The following is a 26386-nucleotide window of genomic DNA, read 5'->3' on the forward strand; positions in this document are numbered from 1 at the left end:
GCATCAGGGACCTACTGCTGCCTCAACATACTGTTGGAAATACAGCAGATACAAGAAATCCAAAATTTTGATGTTTAATTGAAGCATGAGAACGTTTGATTATTCAATAAGTCATTTCAGTTACTGATTCCCTGATGCACATTTCTATTTTTACGCACTAGAACTGTATTTCTAAATAGCCACAAACAAAACCACTTCCACTGTGTCAAAAGTGAAACTGAACTCATGTCAGAAGTCATATTGAAGAAAGTCAGAATCAGGCCCTCAATGAGAAGCACTTCATTGCTGATGTGTAGATGCAGCAACATTGGCAGCTACAGCTTTCCAACAGAGTGTATAAAGGCCTCAGTATGCGTCAAACAAACTAGTTGGTGCGGTGTGTCGCCTGACCTCTTCTAAAAGCACAAGTGTTTATACCTGTACCTGCGCCCTGCCCCTGCACAGAGTGGAGCGGCTCACTGATTGCTGGTTTATTCAAAGTTTATTAATATTAAATGTATCACATGTCTGAATTGCACCAAATTCTACACTACACTCCCTTGGGTCCCCAGCCATACACCCGCCAAGTGTGGAGTTGATCAGGTGAATGGTTCAAGAGATATACGAAAGACATACAGACAGACAGAGAGTCCTTCCTTTAGCAGACAGATGCTGATCTTCTATCTAAACCCAGCTCTTAGTGACTGTAAACAAAATGTCTAGTAATTGAACAAACAAACAGGAATCAGCTCTACGAAATCTAATGCACGACGGACAGTTAAGGTACATTTTTTATGATTACTTGTGCTTTTACTACCATAAAAGTGGTCTGAGTAATATGGTACAACTGTCAACCTGTCTAATCATTTGGTCATGTTGCTTGCCCTGCTGGACTCCTTGTAGAACTTCGTGTCACTCAGTATGTTTACAATGGCTCTTGGAAAAATGCTGTTAACACTGGGTTTCTTAATCCCTTACCCCGATTCTGTAAACTATGTGTCTTGTTTAACAAATCGGGTTGCTGAAAGCTGATGGTGACTTGGTTTCTTAAGTGCATGTCAACACGCTATGTCTAGCAATGTTGTGTTCTAAGATCTCAGCAGATAACTTGGTGAAAAATGTAGTGAAATGTTGTAACTGAAAGGAATGAAACTATGAAAATAAAACCGCCATTTTTCTGTGACATAAATCTGATCTAATGTTTGTCCTCAAACCCAAACCCTGATCTCACCAGTCCTCCAGCCAGCCCTAGTTCACCTCGACCTATGCTTCTCTGCACCTCACCAGATGCAGTGCTGGTTCAGGGGGTGTAATTCAGCTGGTTTATCCTGCTCTGAAGGCAGACTCTCACCCTCACAGTCTTATCTTTTGTTTGATGCTGTGTGTGAGTGACTGAACAAAGTAGAAGCTGCTCCATATTCATGACTCAAGACACAGGAGAGGGGACCAGACACACAAACACACACACACACACACACACACACACACACACACCCCTCAGGCCTTGACAGCTTGTTAATGCTACTTGGCCTTGCAGTACAGGATTTTATTCTGGCAGCACAATGCTGACTCTGAGAATCGAAACAATAGTGCAGCAGTGAAATGAAGTGTGATTGGCCGAAGTTTCCTAGTAACAGAGAGGAAGACAGTAACAGCAGCATTAAAACGTCACTTTCCTGTCTCTTCCTGTGTGTGTGCGCGCATCTCAGGAGCCAAACTGTCAGCCAGTCAGCAGACACCCCAAACAGCAAGCCAAACTCTCTCACCTTATGTTCAATGATCATCCCTCACCCAGTGTTATAGTCTCACTCAAACAGCTACTCAATCAAGTTACATTCCTGGCTGTTTCACAATTTTGCAAAAAAACTATTTTGTGAACTCCTCCAAGACCACTGAGCCAATTATTTGCAAATTTGGCACAAAACCTCTGTGGATTCTGATTCTCTACAAGATATCAAATATGGCGGCTTGCTTGACCACTACAGACCAAATAGGCATTTATGTGACAAAATCCAGCAAAGGTGAAATCCTCTCTAAATGTGACTGATTCAGACATGTGTGTTCTCACATAAAGCTCCTCCGGGTAATGTCTAGATTCAGTTCAGGGGTGCAGTCAGGGGCGGAGCTAGACCCTCAGCACAGGAAGGGCGGAGCATTCTCAATGGGCCCTTCTGAACCTCATCAGAGGGACATGTCATTTTAAAATTCACAACTGTAAAATAGCTGTTATATCCTATCCAACAACACAAATCTTCACTTATTGAACCAAGCAAGCCTATGTCTAAGAAAACATACAGTGAAGCCACTTTGTTAGACAAGTTTGTTCTGAAGTATAAAAAGAAACAGGTTACCAGTCACGTTCAAATGTTTCTGCACCGAGGACAGCACGTGGTGCCCTACATACATCGATTGAACGCAGACAGGCCAGGTGCACTGTCTCAGTAACATGTCTTTCTTACACGAGAATAAAATAAACATAAAATACACACGGTGGTGTACAACACTATACACGACCTATTCAAAAGGGCGAGGACCTGTAGTGGGCCCTTATACAGCCTACAGGACAAGGGGAAAGTTGCGGAGATAGAAGGCGCAACGGAGAGAAATGCACATTACAACGAGGTATGCTATTTCAGCACCATGGACAGAACCATAGATCGATCATTAAACAGTGAACTGCTGATATTTAAATAGCACAACTGCTGATAAGCTATTTCAGAGTCATGGTCGGCACCATGGATTTTACCAATAATTTGCTCAAACCCGGCAAATGAACACACAGTTTGACATTCAGTGATGTTTGATGTCCATACATCCACACAACCATATAGTCTACACAATCAAGCCACACAGTATTAACCCACACACGATAAGTAACTACAAGTGTGCAAGCAATGTGTGGCCTGTTGTTAATACAATAACCAAGCAGACACAGCGGTCTACAACCAAAGCAGCAACAAACAACACTATTTTTGAAAAAGGCTTGATAGCCAGCATCTATGACAAGCCTATGTCATCACAAATAATGAATGTGAAACAATTTACCAAAGATGTTTTCATCCAGCAGCTTTCATTTCAGCCACCTTGTTCTTATCAATGACAATATCCCTCTCTATGGATAGTAAGGTGAGGTTTGAGAGTCTGGCCTCCTTCATGCATGCCTGGAGATAGTTTTGAATTAACTTGAGGCGGCTGAAACTGCATTCCGCATTTGCACTGGTGACTGGTAGTGTTTTATAAATATGATACAAAACACTGATGTTGGGTAATGCCCTTTCCATATCCTTGCAGATAATGAATTCGCTACACATAGTACAGTAAGAAAGAAATTCATCCAACACCTGCTCAGCTGCGGACACGTCTCCAGCATAGAAGTTGGCTAGATCCTGGATCCTGTTGGTTGCATCATCTGTGGAAAAGTTTTTCAGGTTCAGAATGGAGAAAAGTTTTGCCATTTGGCAAAAATCTGTAAAGCGTGTATCAAACTGTTGCACAAGAATGTCTGAGATATGGAAAAAAAATTCCACTTTGAAACGCGTTTTGGGATCCTGGGTTACATCATCTTCTGCCACCTCATCATGGAAGCGTTTTCGTCTCCGGCCTCCCCCCCCGTAAACTCGGTGGAAGAGTTGCACCTCCTAGCAATGTCTTACCCTGTTTCGATCATTTCTTCAAATGACACATCTGTGCGCATTTCCTTGAGCTGTGCCATACAGGTGTCAACAAGCTGGACAGCCGTGCTGACATCTAGCCATTCTTTTTGGAGGTAGTTGGATAATATGTCTTCTGCAGTATGGCATTCCAAAAGCACAGCATACATTTGAATTCAAATGTGCTTATCTTGTGAAGTAGACCATCTGCTTCAGAGGCTGTCTTTGGTGAACTGAGGTTGTGTTCTTTTATCCTCTCCAAAGCCGCAAGCACAGCAGGTAGACTTTGCATCACGGCTTCGGTGGCCTGCTTCCTGGATGCCCACCTGGTATCCCACAGATTTTTCAATGTTAGTATAGTTCCCTCCAGCTGCATGTTGGCCTGTTCCTCCTCTAGGATCTTAAATCATGGAAGGCTGGAAGTGAGGAAAACAGTAGAGCAATTCCAGTGTACCAAAAAATATTTTTGCATCCAGGAGGATGAGGTTTAGATTGTGTGCACAGCAGTGCACGTAAAATGCCTTCTGGGAGCACTGTTGTTTGACCCTTGCCTGCAGCCCTGATAAATGACCAGACGTTGTTCTTGCCCCATCATATGCCTGGCCCCGGATAAGGTTAACATCCAGACTAATGTTTCGAGTGCATTTACAAGTACATTATAGAATGTATCTGCATTGCTACTTGGAAGTTCTTCAAATTGAATAAAGCGCTCAATACTGTTGCCAGTTTCACCTGAGGGACAGAGAGAACTGATCTATCCTGGTAATGTCCATGGTGGAGTCGACAATGACAGAATAAAACTTTGCTGCTTTAACTTCTGTTATGATGTTACTCAGTGTCTCGCTGGCAAGGGCTGAAATTAACTCATTTTGAGACTGATGGCTCAGTTAGGTCACACATCCGCTGGGTTTCTTGTGTGTTCTTCTAGGAGAGCATCATACTGGGCCAACAGCTTCTATGGCTCCAAGAAGTTTCCCTCGTTTGAGGATGTGGCACCCAACCCAGCAAATTCCCTGTGTCCCCAAAATGCCAAGCCCTGTCATGCTAAAAACAGGGTGCTGTCACTCAGCCTAGGTAAAATCTTCCTCTTTCTCTCAATCTGCTCCGTCTCGACTCTGATTAGCTCTGCAACCACTGAGCTGTCCTGGCAGATGCAAAACTTGGTCATCAAAAACATTTTCTCTGCCTCTCTTTGCGCAGCAGACTTCTCGTGCTGCTTGATTTTTTCTATCCCCTTTTTAAATTTTGAGACGCCGAGTGTAGGGTCCACCCACTGCCGCCCTCCCTTTCATTCTGTTCTGTACCAAACATCCAGCAACAAAAGCAATAGAGGGGCTTGCATTTTGGAGAATACACCAACCATTGTCTGTCCACTGTGCATGACTGACCTATAGTGCGCTTAAACCACACAGGACTGAAGAATCTTTTATCTTCATCATATGGAAATGCTTCATATCTGTCTTTCAGCCCTGGCTGGCATGGGCCATGCTCTATCAGTGCTCTGATCTGTTCGGGTGTGAGAGGTTTCTTTTGGAAAAAGAAGGGATCCGTTAGGTACTGTTCTTCAGTATTAAGTTAGAAAAAAACAGAGGTTGGGTGCACATCTGTAGCACTACTTGAGACTGAGGGAAATTGATGAGATTCAGGGGAGTAATTGGAGGAGAGGGGGCGTGCTTGTGCCGTCAGCTCAGCAGCAGTAGTTTTCATAGGCCTACCATTATTATCATGATCATCATCAACAAAATCATCATTTCCACTTCCATCACTAACTACAGCTGTGTCTTCATTTACCTGGTCCTCAGTGTCTTCATTTATCTGGTCCTCACCACCATCATCATCATTATCACGGTTGCTTTCCTGCATATTGACCACAGCTACCTGCATGGAGCTAGCTCCACTAACATTTTCACTTGCTTGGCTAGTAGTGAAGCTAGTAGCAGGACACTTGCCAGACATGGAAGGTTGAGTTGTTGAGAGTGAGAAGAAGTTTGTGAGTGGAACACATGAGGCCACAAGATTCTTCCTCTGCTCTTGTTCCTTACACTTTAGTGCGCCAGACTTGTATTTTCCCCCCATTTTAGTCAACACAGACAGAATACTGTTAGCTAGCTTACACACTTCCTCAGCACTTCAAAGTCAGATGATGCACATACACACACATGCACAGAGAGAGAGAGAGAGCTTGACATCAGTAATGATGATGTCACATCAACATTTTAAACTGATTTCTCTGATCTGGACTTTTTTTGTTTTTTTTTTTACACTTATTGTTACGAAAAACAGCAAGGGAAACAGAAATACAGCAGACATGAGCTTTTTTCTTTTTTATTAGCTATTAAAACTCCCGGTCCCCGGTCCCAGCAGCCAAATCAACTCAGAGTGACAGGGGCCTGATTAAAGGGATATTAAGAGGGACGAATCAACGGCAATACAAACAGGACACAGTGCCTCCGCTGGCGATAAGACGACAACCCCCTTGGCAGTGGTGGGGGTTTGTTTCTGCTCTGCAAAAAGTTGCATACGCACAGACGTGGTCTGAGTATGATTTTTGACTTTTTATTTCTTGACGCAATCAAGACACACAAACAAACTTTATAAAAAATATTCAACTAAACAAGAAAAATGCCTGTTAGGTCAGGCAGATCGGGCTCAAGGTGGGCCCCTTCGTAACTGGAGAGAACCGTTGGCCCGGGGCAGCCGCCCCCTCTGCCCACCCACTCGCTCCACTACAGGTTGCAGTGCATGTGTGAAAGGGACTTTAGATTGCAGTCTATGTAAAAATACACTGCAAAACCTTCATTTGTAGATTTCAAAAAACAACCATGATAGAGGTTTTTATCTATTTGTTTGCTACTAATCACTGCCAAACATGTTGAGACTTGGCCATTATGTGGCACTACAGTTGATCCCAGTTCCCATGCTGCTTGCTCAGACTCTGCCAAGTACTGCTTCCAGTTATATTGTTTTACATGTCACTGAAGCTTAAGGAATAATGTGGAAGTGAAGCAAAGTGGGCTTCATAATGAATCATCACTGCATTTCCTCTTTGTTTTCTAGGATAACAACTTTACATGCACAGTCTAGTCTTCTTCCCAAATGACAATTCTAGGATTTTCCAACAAGACATCACTCTGTTCTCTACAGTAACAAGAAAAGCTTAACATCACAGATATGTCCAAATGCAGCGAAATGGATGAATGTGAGAGAGTGAGGTCAAAGAGAGAAAAGGCTGTGTGTCTGGGATTATCTTTTCTGGCTGCATTATTGGGGTCTGGCCCATTGAAACTAACTTATTCTGTGGTTTAATTATCATGGTTATTTTAATGCTGCACCACAGTAAGAAGATTTCAGTCTGTCAATTATCTGGGATTGTCCACTGTCTGCTACTAGAGGTTGGCTTAATTGTCATGACTACATATTTGGGCATGTCTTTCATTTGCTTGAAAAAGCATAAATATATAAAAAAAAACAGTTCCTCTTTTTTTAAAGTCTGTTTCAGGCAGAAACACTGACATTGATCTCCAGACACCTCAGAATCTCCTTTTATCATTCGGCATACACTGTGGCATTAATATTTAAGGTGCAAGACACAATATGCTGTCAGCAGAAAGATGCATGGAGACCCTTCACCATCTCATCAGTTCAAGGGTCTAGTGTTAAAATGATTACTAATCAATTCTTCAATCAACAGGATAGTAATTGCAGATGATGATCAATCCAGTCTTGAATGACAAACATTTACTGATTTTAGCATCTCAAACTGTTTCATGTCATTAGAAACTGGCCAGCTAGCTCTGGGGCAGTGTTTCCCCTATTTGCATTCAACAGCAGTGCTGCTAAATGATGAACGCCACTGCTGAAACTTCACACTGTGCATAATAATTAAAACAAACACAAACCACAAGCACTTTCTTCACTTTACGCAGCTGACTGGAGCTACTGTGGAGAGAATGGGAATTGGTGTCATTGCTGCAGCCTCTCCTCTGCTCCCTGTGTCGGTGTTTGATCAAGGGCGGGGCTCAGCTCCTCCACACACACACACACACACACACACACAGAGCAGACAGCAGCAGAGAGGCCGCAGTGGACACAGTGAAGCAGGGGAAGTGAAAGATAACGTTCTACTTCCAGTGAGTGCAGTAAAACCTTTGTGAGTGAAAGGCCAATAAGTACTTTATCAAACCACCTGTTCAACAACCATAAATATGTAGAAAAGTGATATTTCCACCTGCTTTGCCCACAGTCTCCATCCACCGCTGGCATGTTTTACACAACCATAGTTTGCTGGTTAGGCTAATAGTGAAGTGTTATGAACAAGCTAAAACAAAAGCTGTCTGTATGTAGCCTAACTGTTTAGCATCTTAAAATTTGACAAATTCTTGTAAACTACAGCACCGCTGCTGAAAAAAATCCTAGGGGAAACACTGCTTGGTTTTTGGGTTTTTTTTCTGATTTTACTAAAAAGAAATTCAATCTGAGGACATCCTTTTCGGCTCTGGTAATATGTGATAGGAAGTCCTCATTTCTAACATCCTCTAGACTAAATTATCAGTAAATCATCATTTTTTATGCCATAGCCTTAGAATAAAATTAATCATTTAATCAAACACCCGGATGCAGCAAAATCTGGCTACACTGGGAACACTGCAAATCTTTCCTTTAAAAAAGAAGTTTAATCAGGAAAGCTTTCAAACCATTCACAACCAAAGTCCACTCAAATGTGGAATGGTTTGGTGACCTCCAGCTTTTAATATGACTTGTGATAAATGATCACACTAACTTGTTTCAGTGTGTGAGCACTGCACTGATGTAACGGCTTTATTCTCAAACATATTGGTCCAGATCTCTAACAGAGAACAGGACCTTCACACACATCAAGACTGTTACCTGACACATGCAGAGGATGAAGCCTATTAGTGAGAGAAGAAAGGAGCTAAAACAAACAAAACATAGAAGTGACTGAAGGGAGAGGCAGAGAGAACAGACTGATGGCAGAGATAGAGAAAGCAGCGAGCCAGCTGTTTAAGCTTCAAACTGGAGTCAACTAAGTGGGGTCGGAGGGTGGAGGGGGGGCGGGGGGGGGGCATACAAATATTTTGACTCTCCTGGAGCAGAAACATCATTACTGGCAGCATCAGAGCACAAAAACAAGCTATTATTAGAATTAGTAGAGGGACAGCAGCCAGGCAGCCTCGGACCGACAGATGGATGAGAGATGGAGGGAGGAAGGGGTCTGGCTCTCCCAAGGGAGATGTGGAAATTTTGGGCAAGCTGAACAAAGACAATATGGAAGAACTTCCCACAATGGACCAGAAAACATAAACACATTAACATGAGAACCTTTTTATCTGTTATTGATTTCCTTAACTTTTCACTCAACGCTGCGAGCGTGTGGTTCGAGGAGCTTGGAGGAGGCTGTACTGATGATCAGCTGATACGAAAAACCATTTATTTGTCGCTGGTAGATCATGAGCTCCGATTCTCCTCCACATGCAAATAATATAAATAGTGTCAAACAGCCCATTTCCACTGCAGGAACTCACTGAAATGTAATGTAGCACGTGGCTAGTTTCACAGGCTCTGCTTTTGTTTCCACTGCTCTCTGCCCGCTTTGGGGATGAGTTCCTGGAACCACATTTCTGCTCTGGGGGTGATACTAATTGGAAGCTTCAGGTCCTTTGAGGGCTTGCTGGCAGTGCTGTTGATTGTGATTGGTCAAGTAAATGTGTCATCACGTCAGCATGAGAAGAACAAAAAAACAACAACAAGTATTCACCATTTTACTACTAACATCTGTATTTGCAGGACAACCAAAGAGAAGTAAGACAGCGCTTGACAAAATCTGATCCTGTATCTCATGTTTACGTAACTGTATCAATTAATCAATTAGTTGATCAGTAGAAAGTTCATTGGCGACTATTTAGATAATCAAATAATCATTTGAGTCATTTTTTAAGCATGTATGCTTTTAACCTCTCAAATGTGATGATTGTATTCTCTTCATTGGTCATGGATGTTAGTAAACTGAGTATCTCTGGGTTTTGGACTGTTGCTTGGACAAAACAAGACATTTAAAGACATAACCTTGGAAATCATAACAAGCATTTGCACTATTTTCAGACATTTTATAGACAAAATTATTAATTGATTAATGGAGAAAATAATTGGCAGATTAATTGATGATGAAAATAATCAAATATCAGCAACAGTTCTGTCCCATAACCACTTACACTTACCTACCTGCACAGTATTATTGTGCATAGATCACCTGGTCAACAACCAATCACTGTACTTACGCTCCAAAAACATAAGAAACAATCACTCAACACAGTGTATGCTCTGATCATGAAGCACTGGAGCCAGGATATGAGGGACAGTTGAATGATTTTAGTGTTTGTTCTTGCCGTTCAGTAAGTAAAACCAGCAAACCAATCTCCTTAAAGATTTCATTGGGACTAGGAACCCTTTTTCTCCGTGCTTGACAAACTTTAACAGCGTTTAGTTAAAAGCTTAAAGTTTAACAGACATTTCCAGACATCATTACCGCTCAGGTGTAGAAACTATGGACCTCCAAGACACTGAGGAAGCATTTCATCAAAAGGGTTAAAAGAGAAAGAAATAAAACATGAAACACCTAATACTGAACTCATCTCGTGCACGTGCATGCACAAGTTGGGGAACTAATTACACCTGAAGACAGAAAGCAATAAGGCACAAACATTCTTCATTTAGAGGGAAGAGGGGGTCTGTTTTTTCTAATGCCTTCGTGCTTACACTCAAAACACGACCATCATTGTAGTGAAATAACATGAGACTTCTAGGTTATCACTTCTTTCTCCACATCAGGCACCAATAAATTAGACTGTAAGTGTACATTTGAAATCGGGAAAAATCAATTTGTGCACAGACGTGATTCTTTTGCTCGACACGATGAAGAAAAAGTGATATGGACATGGAAACGAGATGAGCAGCACTGCTATGAAGCACAGCTTGGTGAAGGCTTAGCCCCCCAACAGCCTTCTGAAACATTGAACAACTGTTCTGAAAATTCATTTCCGACTGACATGGTACTCCCCTCCAAGCACTCACACACAATACACCCTCTCTCTCTCTCTCTCTCTCTACAAACCAGTACCATAATCCTCTTTTTCTCAGAACACTACTCTTTTTCGGAGAAGTAGTTAAAGATGGAGCCGTTGCAACCTGAGGACAATATTGAGGGCAGTGCTCTTGAAGGAAGGGCGGTAGAGGTGATTCTGCAAACCATGGATAGCATGTGCTCATGAAGGGGTCGGCCAAACCTGCACAAAAACACACACACACACACTCACACATATATAAAGACTCCTTTCTGTGCCTGTCTGGGCAATAACAAGGGCAGTGCAGAGAGAGTGAAGGGTAAATGTTAGTGTGACTGCTGTGTTGTCTGCTCCTCTCTGAATGCTGTGTGTGTGTGTGTGTGTGTGTGTGTGTGTGTAAAACACACCGCTACACAAAGAGCCTCTTTGTGGTCCCATGCGGCTAATGCTGTTTTTCCATAGTGTTGCCTTCATAAAACATTAGGGTGTGTGTTGCTTATGGAGCCAGGGTAGCAAGCTTGTTGCATAACATACAGAGGTGAGAATGAGCAGTAAAACAGTATGACGACCACTGCTGGAGCTCTTTTTGCCAGGCTGCAAGAGAGTCTTGAGTGCAGTAAAAAGTAAATGAGCTTCACACACACAGCATCGGTATAAAAAAATCATTATCCTATTGAAGTCGGGAAGCAGTGCTGCCAGCCACTCCACAGTTTTGACAAGCCATAAAACCATAAAGAGCCTTGGGCATTCCCATGGCTGTGAGTCAGATAATGGGATGATACACAGGTTATATCCAGGACAAACATGGAATCAAGCTCTCACACAGTTGGAGTCGCCGGAGGGCTCGACCAAATATAACTAATCATTTGTCAACAAATCTGTTCAGCAAAAAATAACCGCCGGCTCTTGCTACTACAAGCAACACAATCAAACAAGACTGAGGGCTAGAAAAGAACTGGTTCATACAACGTGCTGTCTGACCATGTCGGAAGACAAAAGTGTTTATGGCTGTCTGAAAAAACACACTCAAAGGAGGGGTGAAAAGCCAGTTGTCATAGAGACAAAGGAAATGTGATATTGTTTAAATGCGGGGATAACACAGTCTCTCCTGGAATGCAGTCATAGTGTTGCACTCAGTTGTTCACAAGAAAAGTGACAGAAATAGTTGTGTTGAGAATGAAACGAGTTCAAAACATGGCTCCTTTCTCACCTCCACACAGCTGGCCAATCATAGCATGATGTGAGTGTGAATGTTGGGTTGGTGTTTCAGTTGGACACAGCCCCCTAATAACGACTTTGGAGGGGGATTTTTGAAGATATTTGATCACTGACAAGCAGTTCGGACAGAGCATACCGGTGCCTTTAGAGTCTCCAGCCATGCTAGCAGCTCTGTGAGGCTGCAGGCAGTCATTGAAGCTTTATTTATATAGCACTTTAAAACTTTTAAAACACACTGTTACAAAGTGCTTCATACACAAAAAAATATATATAAAATGAAAAATATAAGCAAATAAATAAATAAAGCAATATGTATTACAATATAAAACACAGCACGATGAGAAACAGAACAAAATAGAACGAACAAAAACATACGACACAGCACAAATAGAAACAGACCAAACTAAAACAAGCTCAAACATATGGTATGGATGGAGATCTATAAAAAGGCTTGCCTATAAAGATGGGTTTTCAGAAGCCGCTTAAAACAGTCCAAAGATTCAACAAATCTGACGGAATGGGGAAGATGATTCCCCATGATGATTCCAGAGTAAAACTGCAAAGGTGTGGTCACCTTTTGCCTTGCTGTTGGAGGGGGGGGGGTGGATAAAAGGTCAAGATTTGAGGAACGAACTGGTCAAGAAGTGGAATGAGGAGATCAGAGATGTGAATGGGGGCAGCTTGACTGAGGCACGTGTAGGGGGGAATTACAATAATCTAGACGGGAGTAAATGAAGGGTGAATTAATAGTTTGAGATCCACAGAAGACAAGATACATCTGATTTTTGCGATATTTCTTAGCTGAAGAAAACAGGACTGGACGAGCTTAGTAACATGATGATCAAAAGTCATATACCAGTCAAAGATGATACCAAGATTCTTAGCTGTAGAACTGATATTTGAATGAAAAGGACCAATGAACTGATCTACTGCAGTGGCAAAGTTATCAAGTCCAATTAAAATAACTTCTGTTTTGTCAGGGTTTAGGTGGAGGAAATTAAGAGACAACCTATCTTTGGTGGCAGCCTAGCTAATCATGGAGGGAGGACAGTTGAGTCAGGCTATTGGGTTTGGCAGAGAAATAGATCTGTGTATCATCGGTATAGCAGTGATATGACGCGTCTTGAAAGCAGCTGAACAAATGACCCAGAGGGAGCATGTATAAAGAGAAGAGGACTGGTCGAAGAACCGACCCCTGAGGGACTCCACACAGCAGGGGAGCTGAGGAGGACACGTGATTATTGATACAAACATTAAAATATCTATTAGTTATCAGTTTAAAGCTGTACCAGAAATGCCAACACAGTTATGCAACCTATCAAGTAAAATGCTGATAGTTCGCAGGTAATGAGGACCATGTTCACCATCTTAGTTTAGCATGTTAGTATGCTAACATTCGCTAATTAGCACAAAACACAAAGTGCAGCTGATGCTGATGGGAATGTCAATAGTTCTACAGGTATTTGGTTACAAACCAAAGTGTCTGGACAGTTGAAATGTTGACACTAGATAATGATGGCACTAGATAAAAAGACAGAAGATCATCAAAGTCATTAGGATTCATCCTCTGGGTACCATGAATGTCTGTGCAAAATTTAATAGCAACCCATCTAAAAGTTACTGAGATATTTCAGTCAGGACAAAAGTGGTGAACTCACCCCTAGAGAACATGTTGTTAGCATGGCTAAAAACAACTGCAAGTCTGTTTTCTAGAAAGTGGAAACAGACAGTAAGATCTAGCAGTGATTACACATGTAATGATCAGATCTGTGTGCTTCCTTGTTTCTGAACTGATGTGACTTTGTTCTCAGAGTAATACTTCTGCATTTCCTGCTAAATAACCAACACACTGATTACAATCATTCAAAAGTTTCCTTTTTATTCCTACACACAGACTGGACTACACTGTACAAGTCCACCAAGCGTTCACAGACAACACTTGGGGAATGAAGCTTGTCCTATCACATTGCTGTTTCCACCTCTCTTCACCAGGCTCTGTTAAATGCCAGGGATTCCTCTTGGAAGTGAGCGTCGCTGTGCTGGACCTGGTGCTGCTTTACCCCAGCTTTAGTGTTCCAGGCTGCAAGAACAAACCACAGCCCAACAGCCTCTTATGGAGCTCTGGAGGGGGATTTTATGAGCTGCTCACAATGCAAATGTAGTCAATATTTCTGAGTATGTCATGGGGGAGGGTAGACAGTGAGTATGTATGTGTGAGAGGAGGGGAAAGATTGTTTGTGTGTCTCAGTGGATGCATTTCTAAGTATCTGTGCAAGTTCACAGTGTTACAAAATGCCTAAGGGGGTAGTTTGGCTGTGTAGAGGTGTGTGTGGTCTATCATAGGCTAATTTTGGAGACAAATTTCAGACTCAGGAGCAGTTAATTAGGGACAGCTTGTCCAATTGGACAAAAGCCATGTCCCCAATTGGGAAAAAGCTGATTTTTGGTTCAGTGGTTAAGGTTAGGGTTAGGTTAAGGTTGGGGTTAGGCAAGTAGTGGTGATGGTTAGGAAAAGTCTCCAGGAAATGAATGTAAGTCTATGTAATGTCCTCGAATGTGACCATGATCTGATATGTGTGTGTGTGTGCACGTGAGTGTGTGTGTCTAGGCCATAATGTGTCACATAATCTAATGTAACACCCTGACAACTACAGCGGGTTACCTCACCGTGTAATACAGCCTAAGAAGCATGACACTGTCTGAAACTATGAGTAATCTCTTACAACAAATCTACTCTGCCACAGTGGACCACCCTGAAGGTGGATTTGCCATCGTGGTTTTGGCCACCCTTGGTGAGCATGCCCGTATGAAGCTGCTTCTGGCTGCAGCAAAGCATGCTGGTCCGTCAGAACTGACACACAGAGGGACATCATGGAAAGGAAATACACATTTAAAAGAAAAAAATGTTAAGAACTCTGCACATTCCTGTCTGAATCAACATCACATAGATGTTGTTTGCTTCCCCCCTGACAGTCCAGTGTTTGTGTGTGTGTGTGTGTGTGTGTGTGTAAGTGACAGAGAGAGATATCGTCCCTGTGACTGCCTCACCTGTGCATGTTTTACAAGCCAGGGGTTTACAACAGGGTGTTGAGGGACACTAGCGTCAGTTTGGTTATTAGGCGGTAGAGGTGTGGAGGTGTGGAGAGATGGAGGGAGGGGCTACGCCTCCTCTTCTTATCACTCACCCTTCAAAACACATGTCCCTCATCCTGCCTCACACTGTCAGAAAGATATAATATCTGGCTTCCCTGTGCTCTTGTCACTGATTTTTTTTACTCATGTTTTTCTCCACAACCTGAACACTTGTGATCATTTATACTCTACTCCTGGTGTCCTCACACTTCACCTCTTAGCTGGTTTGGTTCAGTTTGTTTAGACTGGTGTGAAACAGTCAACTGAACTCTGATGCAGACAAACAATCAGACAGGGAAAAAAGGTCCTGGTTCAAAGTGAAATCTGGTGCAGTTAAGTTTGTGTGAAAGTAAAGTAAACCAACCACAGGACTTTATGACAGTGGATATGTGACTTTAGTATATATTATCATCTATTAAATTCATCTGCTGATTGTCAAGAAAGCAATCTCCTAAAAGTGATTTCTATAAGTGGTGTTTACATTTATCCACAATCATTTAGTAACCATGGTAACACTTTGCTGGGATTTACTCTGATACATCAGAAACAGTTTGTATTTTAGTCATCAGTCATTAAGAAGTGAGTGAAACATAGCGACCACACAGTAACTACCTGCTCTCATAATATGATGGCAAAAGATGCTTCGTTTCCATCATGTTTCTGGTGTCAGTCAGTGGAATTAAATTCCCCACATGGGTCCATGTAGCCTGATAATGAGGAATGACTTGAGTTACCTGTCAGGCAACAATGTATACTGGTGTGAAAGAGACCTTGGTCTGTCTATCAGTTTACAGCAATGGTTCCCAAACTAGGGGGCAGAGCCAATGCAGGGGAGGGTGCGACATAACCAGGAGGACAATCAACCTTTTGGACCTGATTGTATCCAAAACCACTCCCTATTTACTGTGCAGTGCTCTATCATTACCCTCCACCCTTTTTCAATGTCTGAATTCTAAGTGATACATTTACGCTCTGCATAGTGCCCTCAAAGATGCCCAAAACAGTAACACCAGTGTCCATGATAATGTTCATTTCTATCTGCTAACAATCCCACGATGCAATGCGTCACTTTTATACATGTGAAATTATCACTGATCGACACCACATCTGTCAGTGATGATCCCAAATCTCTATTTACTACTCAGTAGTAGGGAAGAGTTCAGATAAAATACCTGGATTTGTTCAGTTCCAATGCAAACAAATCTCTTATCTAACCGTATATCTCTCCTCACTCTTTCATTAGCAAAGCAGAATGGAAAACAAATAGGTAGCTGGCGTACTTTTAAACAGACCAGCACTGTCACTGGTTACAATAACAGACATCACCATCATCATCTGTAGCAGATTAGATCAACTGTTGCTCATTAACGTTAATTTCATAACAGCTAAATTGAAAAGTTAGTTGTTCTCTGGTTGATGTGCTCTCTGCGGCTGCTGTCTTCATTCACAAAGATTGTTGTTGTTGTAATAATAAAATTCTACTTTGCTCCAGTGTCATTAGTTTCCCAAGTTTTATTGGGGGTTGATAATAACACACTAAATTCACATGAATTCCGGACATTTTTACAGCTTCCAGAGCAGGACATGACTAAAAATGTTTGGGAACCGCTGGTTTACTTTTTCCTGTAACTAACCTCTCTCCTTACTTTCGTTCTATGTCCACACCTTGATTCACTGCTTCCACTGTATTTACTTGTAAATAATTACACAATCTAACTTGCACAATTTTATGAATCATGCATATGAGTACATCTTAACAATATCTACCAATACCAAGGAAAAACAAACAAATGACTAATGGGGCTGGAATCAGGATGTTCACTCACCTCTCTAAGCCCCATTTTTACTCTGCTCCTTATTCAAGTCTGGACACCTGGCAGTAAAGATGCAGAAATACCTCACCCATCCGACCCCCATGCTCTTTCTTCACTCCTTCACCATAAATAGTGCAGCATCTCGGCAGCAGCTCTTGGCATTCTGAGTTAAATGCTCACACAGGGAATGTTTCCCTCTCAGCTCCATCCTCACCTCCTGCTAGGAATATACAGTAAAAGTCTGCACAGCACAGCATGCTTTTAAAAGGTGAACCAGAAGGAACAGGGCTTTAAATTATTTCCGTTACACGAGACAATGGGGAATGTAAAAAATTTAAAAAGGTCTTGCAAATTTATCTATGTTTGAAAAGAGCATGGCTTTTCCCCCCTTCTGGGCAGCACACAGAGGAGGAGGAGGAGGAGGCTGTTTTAGCTGCGGTTGAATATATGCACAATAACGTCAGTGTGTGTGTGCTGCTGCTTGTTGCATGGTGATATTGTTTGGATTTTGGTGGTTCTTGCAGTGTTGCTGGGTAGATGTAGTCATATTTTAGGGAGTATTTTGGGCTGTGTGATGGCTGCTAAAAGACATGCTCCCTGTGTATTCATCAAATGACAGCTTTCAGGAACAGAAAGGCTTTCATTTGAAAGGGGCTTTCACACTCTTTCTAGAGCAGCTGGTGACGTTGACAGGCTTACTAACCGAGCTGTGTATGGCTGATATATGGAACCCAAATGTTTTTTGAGTACTGATCAAATTGTACCTGGAACACCGAAGAGTGAAAACTAAGAGCTGGTTAGTGTTTGAAATGTTCACAGATCTGTTTCCGGAAATACTAGTGACAATATGATACCTGAACACAAGCAGCCTAAACATTACCTAAAAATAAAATAGATATAAAATTGGCAAACTTTAAAACACAGCAAAATTTTTTTTTAAAAATTCCAAATTCTAATCCTGTGTCCCTGTCTTCCTGTTATATTCCAAATATACAGTATGTCAAAACAATCATTTTTGAGTATTTTTATAATCAATATCTCCTTTTTTTTCCTTCTTTCCTTGAACTTTTCATGCTCATGTTTGATGGCTGTTTGTGGGTCGTAGCAACTAGCAGAACAACACCGTTGGAGGAAGTTAAATCTGAAAGATTTGATTGTTATTCTTGTAACTGTACACCACCCACATATTTACTTTCCTTGGAAGTTCGTGACATCACAGAGGCTTAACACACTGTTTCACTGTAACTTCAAGGTTTGATACCTACTAAACCTGTTTAGTTGACCTCTTTTAGTTGGCACTGCAATAGTTGTTTTATCTTGTCTACTTATTCTTCAATCAGATTTTCCCTAATCTAAAATCACATTTTGTCACTTTTAAACTATAACTTATAAAGCTGTATGTTTTAAAACATGAACATAACAAGAACATGCTAGCAGCTGTGTGAGGATGCACTTAGGCACAGTGGTGCTTTGAGCTAAATGCTAACGCCAGTACGCTAACATGCTCGCAGTGACAATGACAACATGCTAATGTTTAGCAAAGATAATGTTTACCATGTTCACCATCTTAGATTAGCCTGTTAGTATGCTAACATTTGCTTTTGTTGTTTATTCACAGAGAGAGACATTGAAAAAGCGTTTTTTTAAGCATTGATAAAGAAACTCGTGTATCATACAGGCATCGGTATTGAAGCATTTTCAAGCGATACACAGTCCCAGACACAATGAAGAATAAATGGAAGAAGAGAAATAATATATTAGCTGTAGATGATGCTGCAAGGAGGAGAAGAAAAGCAATATCTGCATGTAAGGATTCATGCAGGAGAGTAGTATAAAGTGTGTGTGTGTGTGTGTGTGTGTGTGTGTGTGTATGCATGTCTGATGGTAAAGAAATCCACAGTCTAGTCTCACACTTCCACTCTTAACAGTCTCATTCATCATTGTGCTCCAGACAGCACAAGGGTCACAAACCTTCCACTCTCTAAACACACACACACACACACACACACACCTTATTATACAGGAAGGCAGGGGATAACAGCACTCACCGCCTCTGCTCTGAATTCACCCATAGCATCATTCACATCTAAACAAGGTCTGAGTGACCTGACCTTGGAAGGCAGGCAGCAACCAGCACTCTGCTTTCATCTGGCCAGGAGGCAGAAATACAGGTAGGTACACAAAAGCACACAGCCAGGAGGAGCAGCCAGGACTTCTGCTACAACTATTCCACTGATATCAACCCCAATACATCAGAAAATTCTTTTTATCAAAGCTCAACATTTTCAGCTGCCTCTGGTCTTCGTAACAATCACAGTAGGAAATCAATGATAGAGTATATCTGTAAAAAGAGGTAGATTCATGTATGGAAAAGATATTGTCCAGTTATTAAAAATCTGACCTGTTCCACAGTGGTCCACATGTGAAAGGAGGGTGTATAGTCCCTGGAAGTGGGGTTGCCAGGTTTGACTTGTGATGACAGGAGAGGGTCACACTCAGTGGTCACTTTCTACAAAGAAGACAGGAAGACAAAACATTTTCCTCAAGTGTGCTAAGTACAGATGTCAGTCAAATAGCACAGACACAGGTGAAAACATTTAAGGTAATTAGCATCTTGCAAGGTGATCAGATATTTACACGGCAACCAATCAACAACTAGTACTCAAGGAGGAGGGTAGATGATGGTGCATCATATATGGGATATTAATACATACAGTACAACACATGTTAACTTCCACTTCCCACCTCCTTTGTAGAGATTCTGGAAATGTTCCTTCAGCAGAACAGCATATATCAGGGCAAACAGCACAATCCACCAAAAGCTTTTCATATTTAACTTCTGTTTTACATTCCAAACGCTTGTCTGAGTCTTTTTTTTTTTTTTTTTTTGAGTCTATTTATGGTTGCTGGCTAACATTAGCTGCCAGCTCTCTACAATGGAGGTGGTGCATGCAACATTCACATAACCCATTACTCAGAGCAAGCCAGGCTGAAAAATATTGAAATTTCCTATTAAGATTGTCATTGTAAGCATGCTGATATTGAACTTCTCTATTGCTACTTGGTAATAGACTTTTGTTTTCACATTTGATGGAATTAGGCTAGCAGCTTTCTTCCCTAAGCTAGGCTAACATGTTCCCAGACCCAAAGTTTCCCCTTACTCAACACACAACTCTAATAGAAGTCCTTCATGGGTTTAACAACATACATAGCTAAATGTTTGACAAAATGTTGTGGTGTTCCTTTAAAACGTCTACATTTTGAAGTGAAAAGCGATCAGTCCAACATGCAGCATCGCATCCAGCTGCCCCTCTCACACCAGAACAGGACTCTGGAGCCTGAGCACTGGTTCATCATGTTGGTAATGGGATCAATGAGATTACACAGCATCAGGTACACAGCTGCCCGGGCACTGATAAGCTGGGTGAGGGGTGAGTGTGTGTGTCACCACCTCCAACACACACACACACACACACACACACACACACACACACACACACACTTCCCATTCAGTGTTATGACAGGCAGCGTCCTCCCAACCACAGGAGGTAAAACCTACAGCTCTCTCTCTCTCCACTCTGGGAGAAAAATCCATAACGTGTTTATCTCACAGAGATAGAGGAGCTACTGCTGCACCTCACCCCTCCATCTGCATGTAATGATGGTCCCGATCAATTCCCAGTGCGACCAGTCCAAACCAAGCCTGGGTAAAGATGAGAAGATGCATTTTTTGGAAAATGAGGGGAGGTGGGAGAGTGCATGTGGGGGATGATTAGGAGCTGGGACAGGTCATGGGTTTGATTTATGACTCATCCCCACTGTTGTGGAGCAATCAAAACGCACCAGTGGTCCCATTCTGCATCCATGTCCTCCTCCCTCTGTGGCAGGAAGTGGGAGGCTGGGAAAAACAAGAGTGTGTGTGTATTTATATGTGTGTTTGTGTGTGTGTGTGTGTGTGTGCGTGTTTGTGATGGGGGTTGGTTGCTAGTTGGTGAGCAGCTCTCACCCCTTCTGTTCCAATACAAGAGATGGAGGGCGACATTTAGAAAACAATAGGCACCCTCCCAGCCCCCATCACTCTCCTGCTGCTTGCTGTTAGTAATGTGTTTGTGTGGACGCCGAAAAAATGTCAAAGACTAATGGGAACATCCAGTAAAGATGGAAGATATGCACAAACACAGAGATGCACACTCTTTTCTTCAGTGTCCTCTAACAGAACTCAGATTTGTCATGCACTCACTCAGAAATGTTGTCACTAAATAACTTTAAAGAGGAAATATGTCTGAGGATTTAAGCAAGAAGGAGGGCTTCCTATGTTTTCTGTCTTTAAAGCTGCTCAGGTTTGGCAGTCTTTAACTCTTACATGGAAACTCCAACTGAGAGCAGCTGGATAGCTTCTCATGTTTGTGGTTGATGATCTAAATGGCTCAACACTCATCACTCATCATGGCTTGATAACCCTTTTACCACAACCGGGGTTGGGCGTCGGTTGAACGCCCAACCCAGGTGCACCAAGAAAATTTGGTAAATCCACGTACATGTATCAACATGCACAGTATATTGTGTGAGCCCACATCAAACACCACATTCCCTTACCACCTCGGCTTAGGAAGGACTTAAAGGACTCCAACATTAGCAAGTAAGGAAGTAAGTATTTGTAAAGCACCTTTCACAGATACAAAATCAAAAAGTGTTTTACATTGATGACAACACTCTATTCAAAATAGCAATGACAACAAACAGGGCAGGGCTGACAAGTTAAAACCACAGCAACAACAAACAAATGACGACAGAGACACAAAAACAAGTACAAAAGTTCCAAAACACAGATGAGGAAATAAACCATACTAAAAAACAAAGTGGAGCCACTATTCAGACAGGCTAACCGAGAGCCTGTCTGAATAAAAATGTTTTCAGCTGCTTCATAAAGATGTCACAAGAGTCGAGGGATTGCAGCGATAAGGGGAGAGCATTCCATAACTTGGGTGCAACAGTTTGAAAAGCACCTTTATCAACACAGCCTTTCTCCACAGAAAACAATATCATATCTTAAATAGGCTGCCCCAGTTCAACTCAGAATTTCTAATAATACTCACGTGGGATACCATCCCAACCGGTCATTTATCTTTTATTATTTTCTTAATTTCTTCTAGATGTTCTGATGATGAGAAAGGAACCTCTAACTTACTGGACTCTTCCTGTGGTAAAGCCTCCTGTGTGAAGATGGAAGCTGTATATTATCAAAAAAACATGTTACAGCTAACTGGGTCAGGCGAAATCTCAACAGAATAAAAGGTTAGTATAATATTTGCTCAACTCTGAGCTGATTTCCCTGGGATCTGTCAAGAGGTCATGCTTGGACTGAATGGTGGAAGTACAAAATGTCTCATTCTGTCTAAGCTTTAAAGCTAATAAATGACTGGATTTACTGCCATTAAAATAGTTTCTCTTAGAAATCCCACTCTCTTAAAAGTGAATGTTTAATATGTGTTGTTTCAATGATTGATTTCTTTCTATCTGAAAAATACTGTTGTCCTGATGCATCTAAACATAGCACAAAAAGTAAGGAAATTTGTGTTTGGTAGATTATTTCTTTCTTGTAACAATGCTTCTTGGCAATAAATCTTATACAGTTGGAAAGCCTGTTTATTTCCCTTTTAAATGGTGCCACATTTGTAAGGAACATGCATTTGTGGGATGAGCAGCAGTGTTGAGGATATGGGTTGCGCCCATGAAAAATTTGCCAAATCTTTTCTGCCTTCTCTGCTAAAAGGTAGATATGGGTCTGTCCTGGTGAAGTTGAAAAAAGTTGACCACGTTTTCACTTGCTCCAGGGCTCAGAATCTGAGGTGGAGGAAAAAAAAAAAAAAAGCAGATTTGAGACTGACTGGTTTTTAGCTCTCTGTGCCTCGGACAATTTTGACACACACGTGATCAATATGAGCAGTAGTGTCACTGCTACTGTAGTCCCCAGTGGTGTCACAGATGAGGTCCTAGTTAGAAGATCGATAAAGAAGAGTGACTGACACGCACCAACTCACTCCCTTCCCCACACTGTAGCACATGGGTGTAGATTTGGGTATGGACGGTAGCAACGGTTGATCAGACATGCTGTTAAATTAAACAACTTTATTACTGTTGGTGAAAATTCCTCCCAAAAGCAAATTAAGACATCAGGTCCTTTTTTAAAGAAGGCCCAAAGTGCTTAGTTAATAAGAATGTTCTGTGATCAATCCAAACATTAATCTATGAAATGAGTGGGTGAAATGTTTACTATTTAATGCCATCTCTCCCCTTTCCCATGAGTGGATCAAGAGCAGAGTTATTATTCCATATGTGTCTTCAAGACATGAATATTATTTATTAGCTAAATTAGCCTTAGCCTGTCCAACTGATCTGTGAGTGATAGAGAACAAGTACATATACACTATTATTTTGGCTGTCCGTCAAAAAAAAGTCAAAGTTAAAACCAAACCTACGCCCTCGCTGTAGCATCATCTTACACTGAACACCTTCTACCCATAGAGCGGACACCCCCACTCCTCCAGGTTTCAGCAGGATAATCACAAGGCAGATTTATGTGTGTACGGGTGTGTCTGGCCTACAAATACACAATCAGACAACAATAGACCTCCAGCTGCCGAACGCAACCGCACCCTGACTCTGCCATGGACTATCAACAAACACATCTCTGTTTGCTCTTGTCTACAGTGGCAGGGGGAGAATCTGTCTGCTCTCTTAAAGTTACAGTTCATGACACACTGACACTGATAAACCATCAGATTTCAGCCTTGTTAGTGTCTGAGTTAAAGGAAAATGTAGCTTTTAATTTTGCATCTTTACTGTATTTTTTTCAGGCAAAGTTCCACTACCAGGTACTAGACTTCCATGACCTGGGATAGGATTTACCTATATATACCACAATAATACATATGCTGAAAAGCTTTAATTCAGCTGTTTTTTTTGTAGTTTGGTTGATATTTCATAATCCGTTTTAATGATCTCATTTCTCTTATTTGGGGACATGGCGACACTAAAAAACTGAGTTTCAAAACAGCATCCACTATCAGACAGACTGACAAACCCCTGATTCAGTTATCTTAATCACTTATATGGAAATGAAAATTAAATTGAAAACAACCCAAATGTATGGAAGAATTGTCTATTGTGCAGTAAAACTGTGTTTCTGTACAACAACAGTAAGAAAGGTTGAAGCAGGAAGTTGAACTCTTTCAAATAAGCATGTTAGATAATCTGCTACGGATATGTTTCATTCCTCTCTGTTAGTTTATGTTGGTCCAGCTGCTCTGCTGTAATCTCCTCTGCATTCGTGGTCTACATGGGACCAACATTTTGGACCTTGTTATGCGTCAAAAACACATTTTTGTCCTGTGACGATGATGATGACACAGCGCTTGGTCAGAGCTGATAGAGTCCACTCAGATCCATATTAGACATGTTTACAGAGACCCAAAACCAGCAGCAGTAAAAGGGAACCCTACCCTACTTGATTAGACTGAATATAATTTGGACCCAGCGTGACTCTGGTGCAAGCTTAAATCCTGATTATTAGGACCTGACCCTTTCAAGGGACAACCTACATGTATGAAGACAGCCTACCAACCAAAGCATATCAGTGTGACTAAAATTAGGTCGGTAAGGGAGTTGTAATGTTGGTTTTGGTTACTTTTCAATGACTTATCCAGTCCTACTCCATGCTAACACTAATGTAATATTATGTAATAATAGAATATATATACTGTCCACTTTAGTCAAGGCTTTAGACTTACAAGTGCTACTGCTATACCCAACTGGGTCTGGAGAACTCAGCATCCAAATCTGCAAGACCTAATTAAAATGAGGTTCCCTGGCTTCTGACAGTGGGACTTCATTGTGTTGATGTGGTCCAGTCCTGCACCATAGAGAAAAACAGTAGGGGTGCAACAGATCACAAAACTCGGATCGTTTTTCGGATCAGCAAAAAAAAAAGAAAAAAAAAAGAGACTTATAAAACTTTGTTTTCCGTATATTCTGTAAAACACTTACAGCATGGAACCTTTGCCCATGATCTTAAATGAAAATAACATTCAAGATGTCCAATGTTTAAATAAAATCTTAAAATATATAAAATATTCAAAGTTCAATTGTTAAATTAAATTGCAATATGAAGTATTATACCTTCCTCTTAAGACATGGTAGTGCATGAAACAACAGTCTGTGTCCACATCATTAAAACTTCATAACTTACAAACATGAACATACATCTTGTCCTGCAGCTTGTACTTACAGCAGTTTGTTTACTTTGTCTTAAATGAGACATTAAATTTTGCAATTAATCCACGGTTCACATGTGTGCCGAACTGTGGGGGGCGATCTGTACAGATCACGGATCAACTATGATCCGTTGCACCACTAAAAGACAGTGTTTATTTCTTCTTTGTCTGGAACGCACAAGGGGTAGAAAATATTTGGATTGCTTGTATAAAGCTCCAACACAACTCCCCTGTGCTTTATCATACCTCCTCTGCTCCAAGTGTGTGTGTATGTGTCCAGGGTGCTGTGGTGGTTATGGGAGTCATATTGAAGGATTGACAGTCTATTTCCACAGTCTCTCCCACACACTGTTATCAGCACAGTGGCCTGACAGCAGCCTAAATACCAGTCATTACTCTGTCCTCCCTGCTGGCCAGCTCAGATAGAGCCACAGAAGCTCTGTGTATCACCATGACTGATGTTACACAAATGTTGACACCAGTGTAGCACTACACATGTAATTACACATTACACAGTAAATTCATGGAGAGTTTAAACTCCATTCTACTTCTTCCAATACTTTTTTTTGTACAATGAGGCTATTTCCAGCAGTTGACAGCTGTAGTGGAGCTGCAGCTTCGGTGTCTCGTCATTCCGCCTTGTGTCTGCACAGCTAGTAAACAGCAGATGAGGATACAAAGTGTATTCGGTTTCACAGGCTGCTGCTCACCGCTCCTTTGGATCTGTGGGCTTTGAAGGAGTCAGGTAACAGATGCACAAGCTGGCAGTAAACTAGAGACCAGTAATTAAACACTCTTACACACACACACACACACACACACATTCACAGACACGCACACACACACAAACATCTAATCAGCATGTTAGCACAAACGTACAGTCACACTGCGGTGCTGCTTCTAATTCCCAAATGTCTTCATTAATTCTTCCTCCCAGCAGTGAGTCCTCTCTGGTTGGGCCTGTTCTCTCCCTGCACTCTGTACAACTACAACTAAAGAAGAGTCACTCTACAACCAATCTGCTTTGCTAATCAGCTTCCTTCAGGCCATGTGCTCACACGGTTCGATCTCCTGTTTCATTCTCTTGTGATCTTCCACAATCAGTATGTTGGCAGGGCTGTTATGGAGCCTCAGCACACCCCTGCTGTGTGAGGGTCAACACACCCCTTTTTAATTGCCCCTTCATGCTCCAAACCTTGTCTGGGACGTCCCATTTGTTATAAAACATGTTTGATAGTTTC

At 41.6% G+C, this 26386-nt stretch overlaps 1 protein-coding gene across 3 annotated transcripts in view; it reads right to left on the reverse strand.

Moving 5' to 3' along the window:
• The window catches only part of plxnb1b (plexin b1b), a 116610-nt gene that overhangs the window by 52196 nt on the left and 38028 nt on the right, over positions 1-26386 (reverse strand). For 2 of the 3 annotated variants that reach the window (XM_067588446.1, XM_067588447.1), the window contains one exon: positions 19274-19381. The exons of the other annotated variant lie outside the window; for it this stretch is intronic. The gene's annotated coding sequence lies outside the window, so the exon portion shown is untranslated. The remainder of the gene's footprint in view (positions 1-19273; positions 19382-26386) is intronic. 3 annotated transcript variants of the gene reach the window in all.

This window comes from Thunnus thynnus, chromosome 4, assembly GCF_963924715.1.
Source record: "Thunnus thynnus chromosome 4, fThuThy2.1, whole genome shotgun sequence".
Taxonomy (NCBI): domain Eukaryota; kingdom Metazoa; phylum Chordata; class Actinopteri; order Scombriformes; family Scombridae; genus Thunnus; species Thunnus thynnus.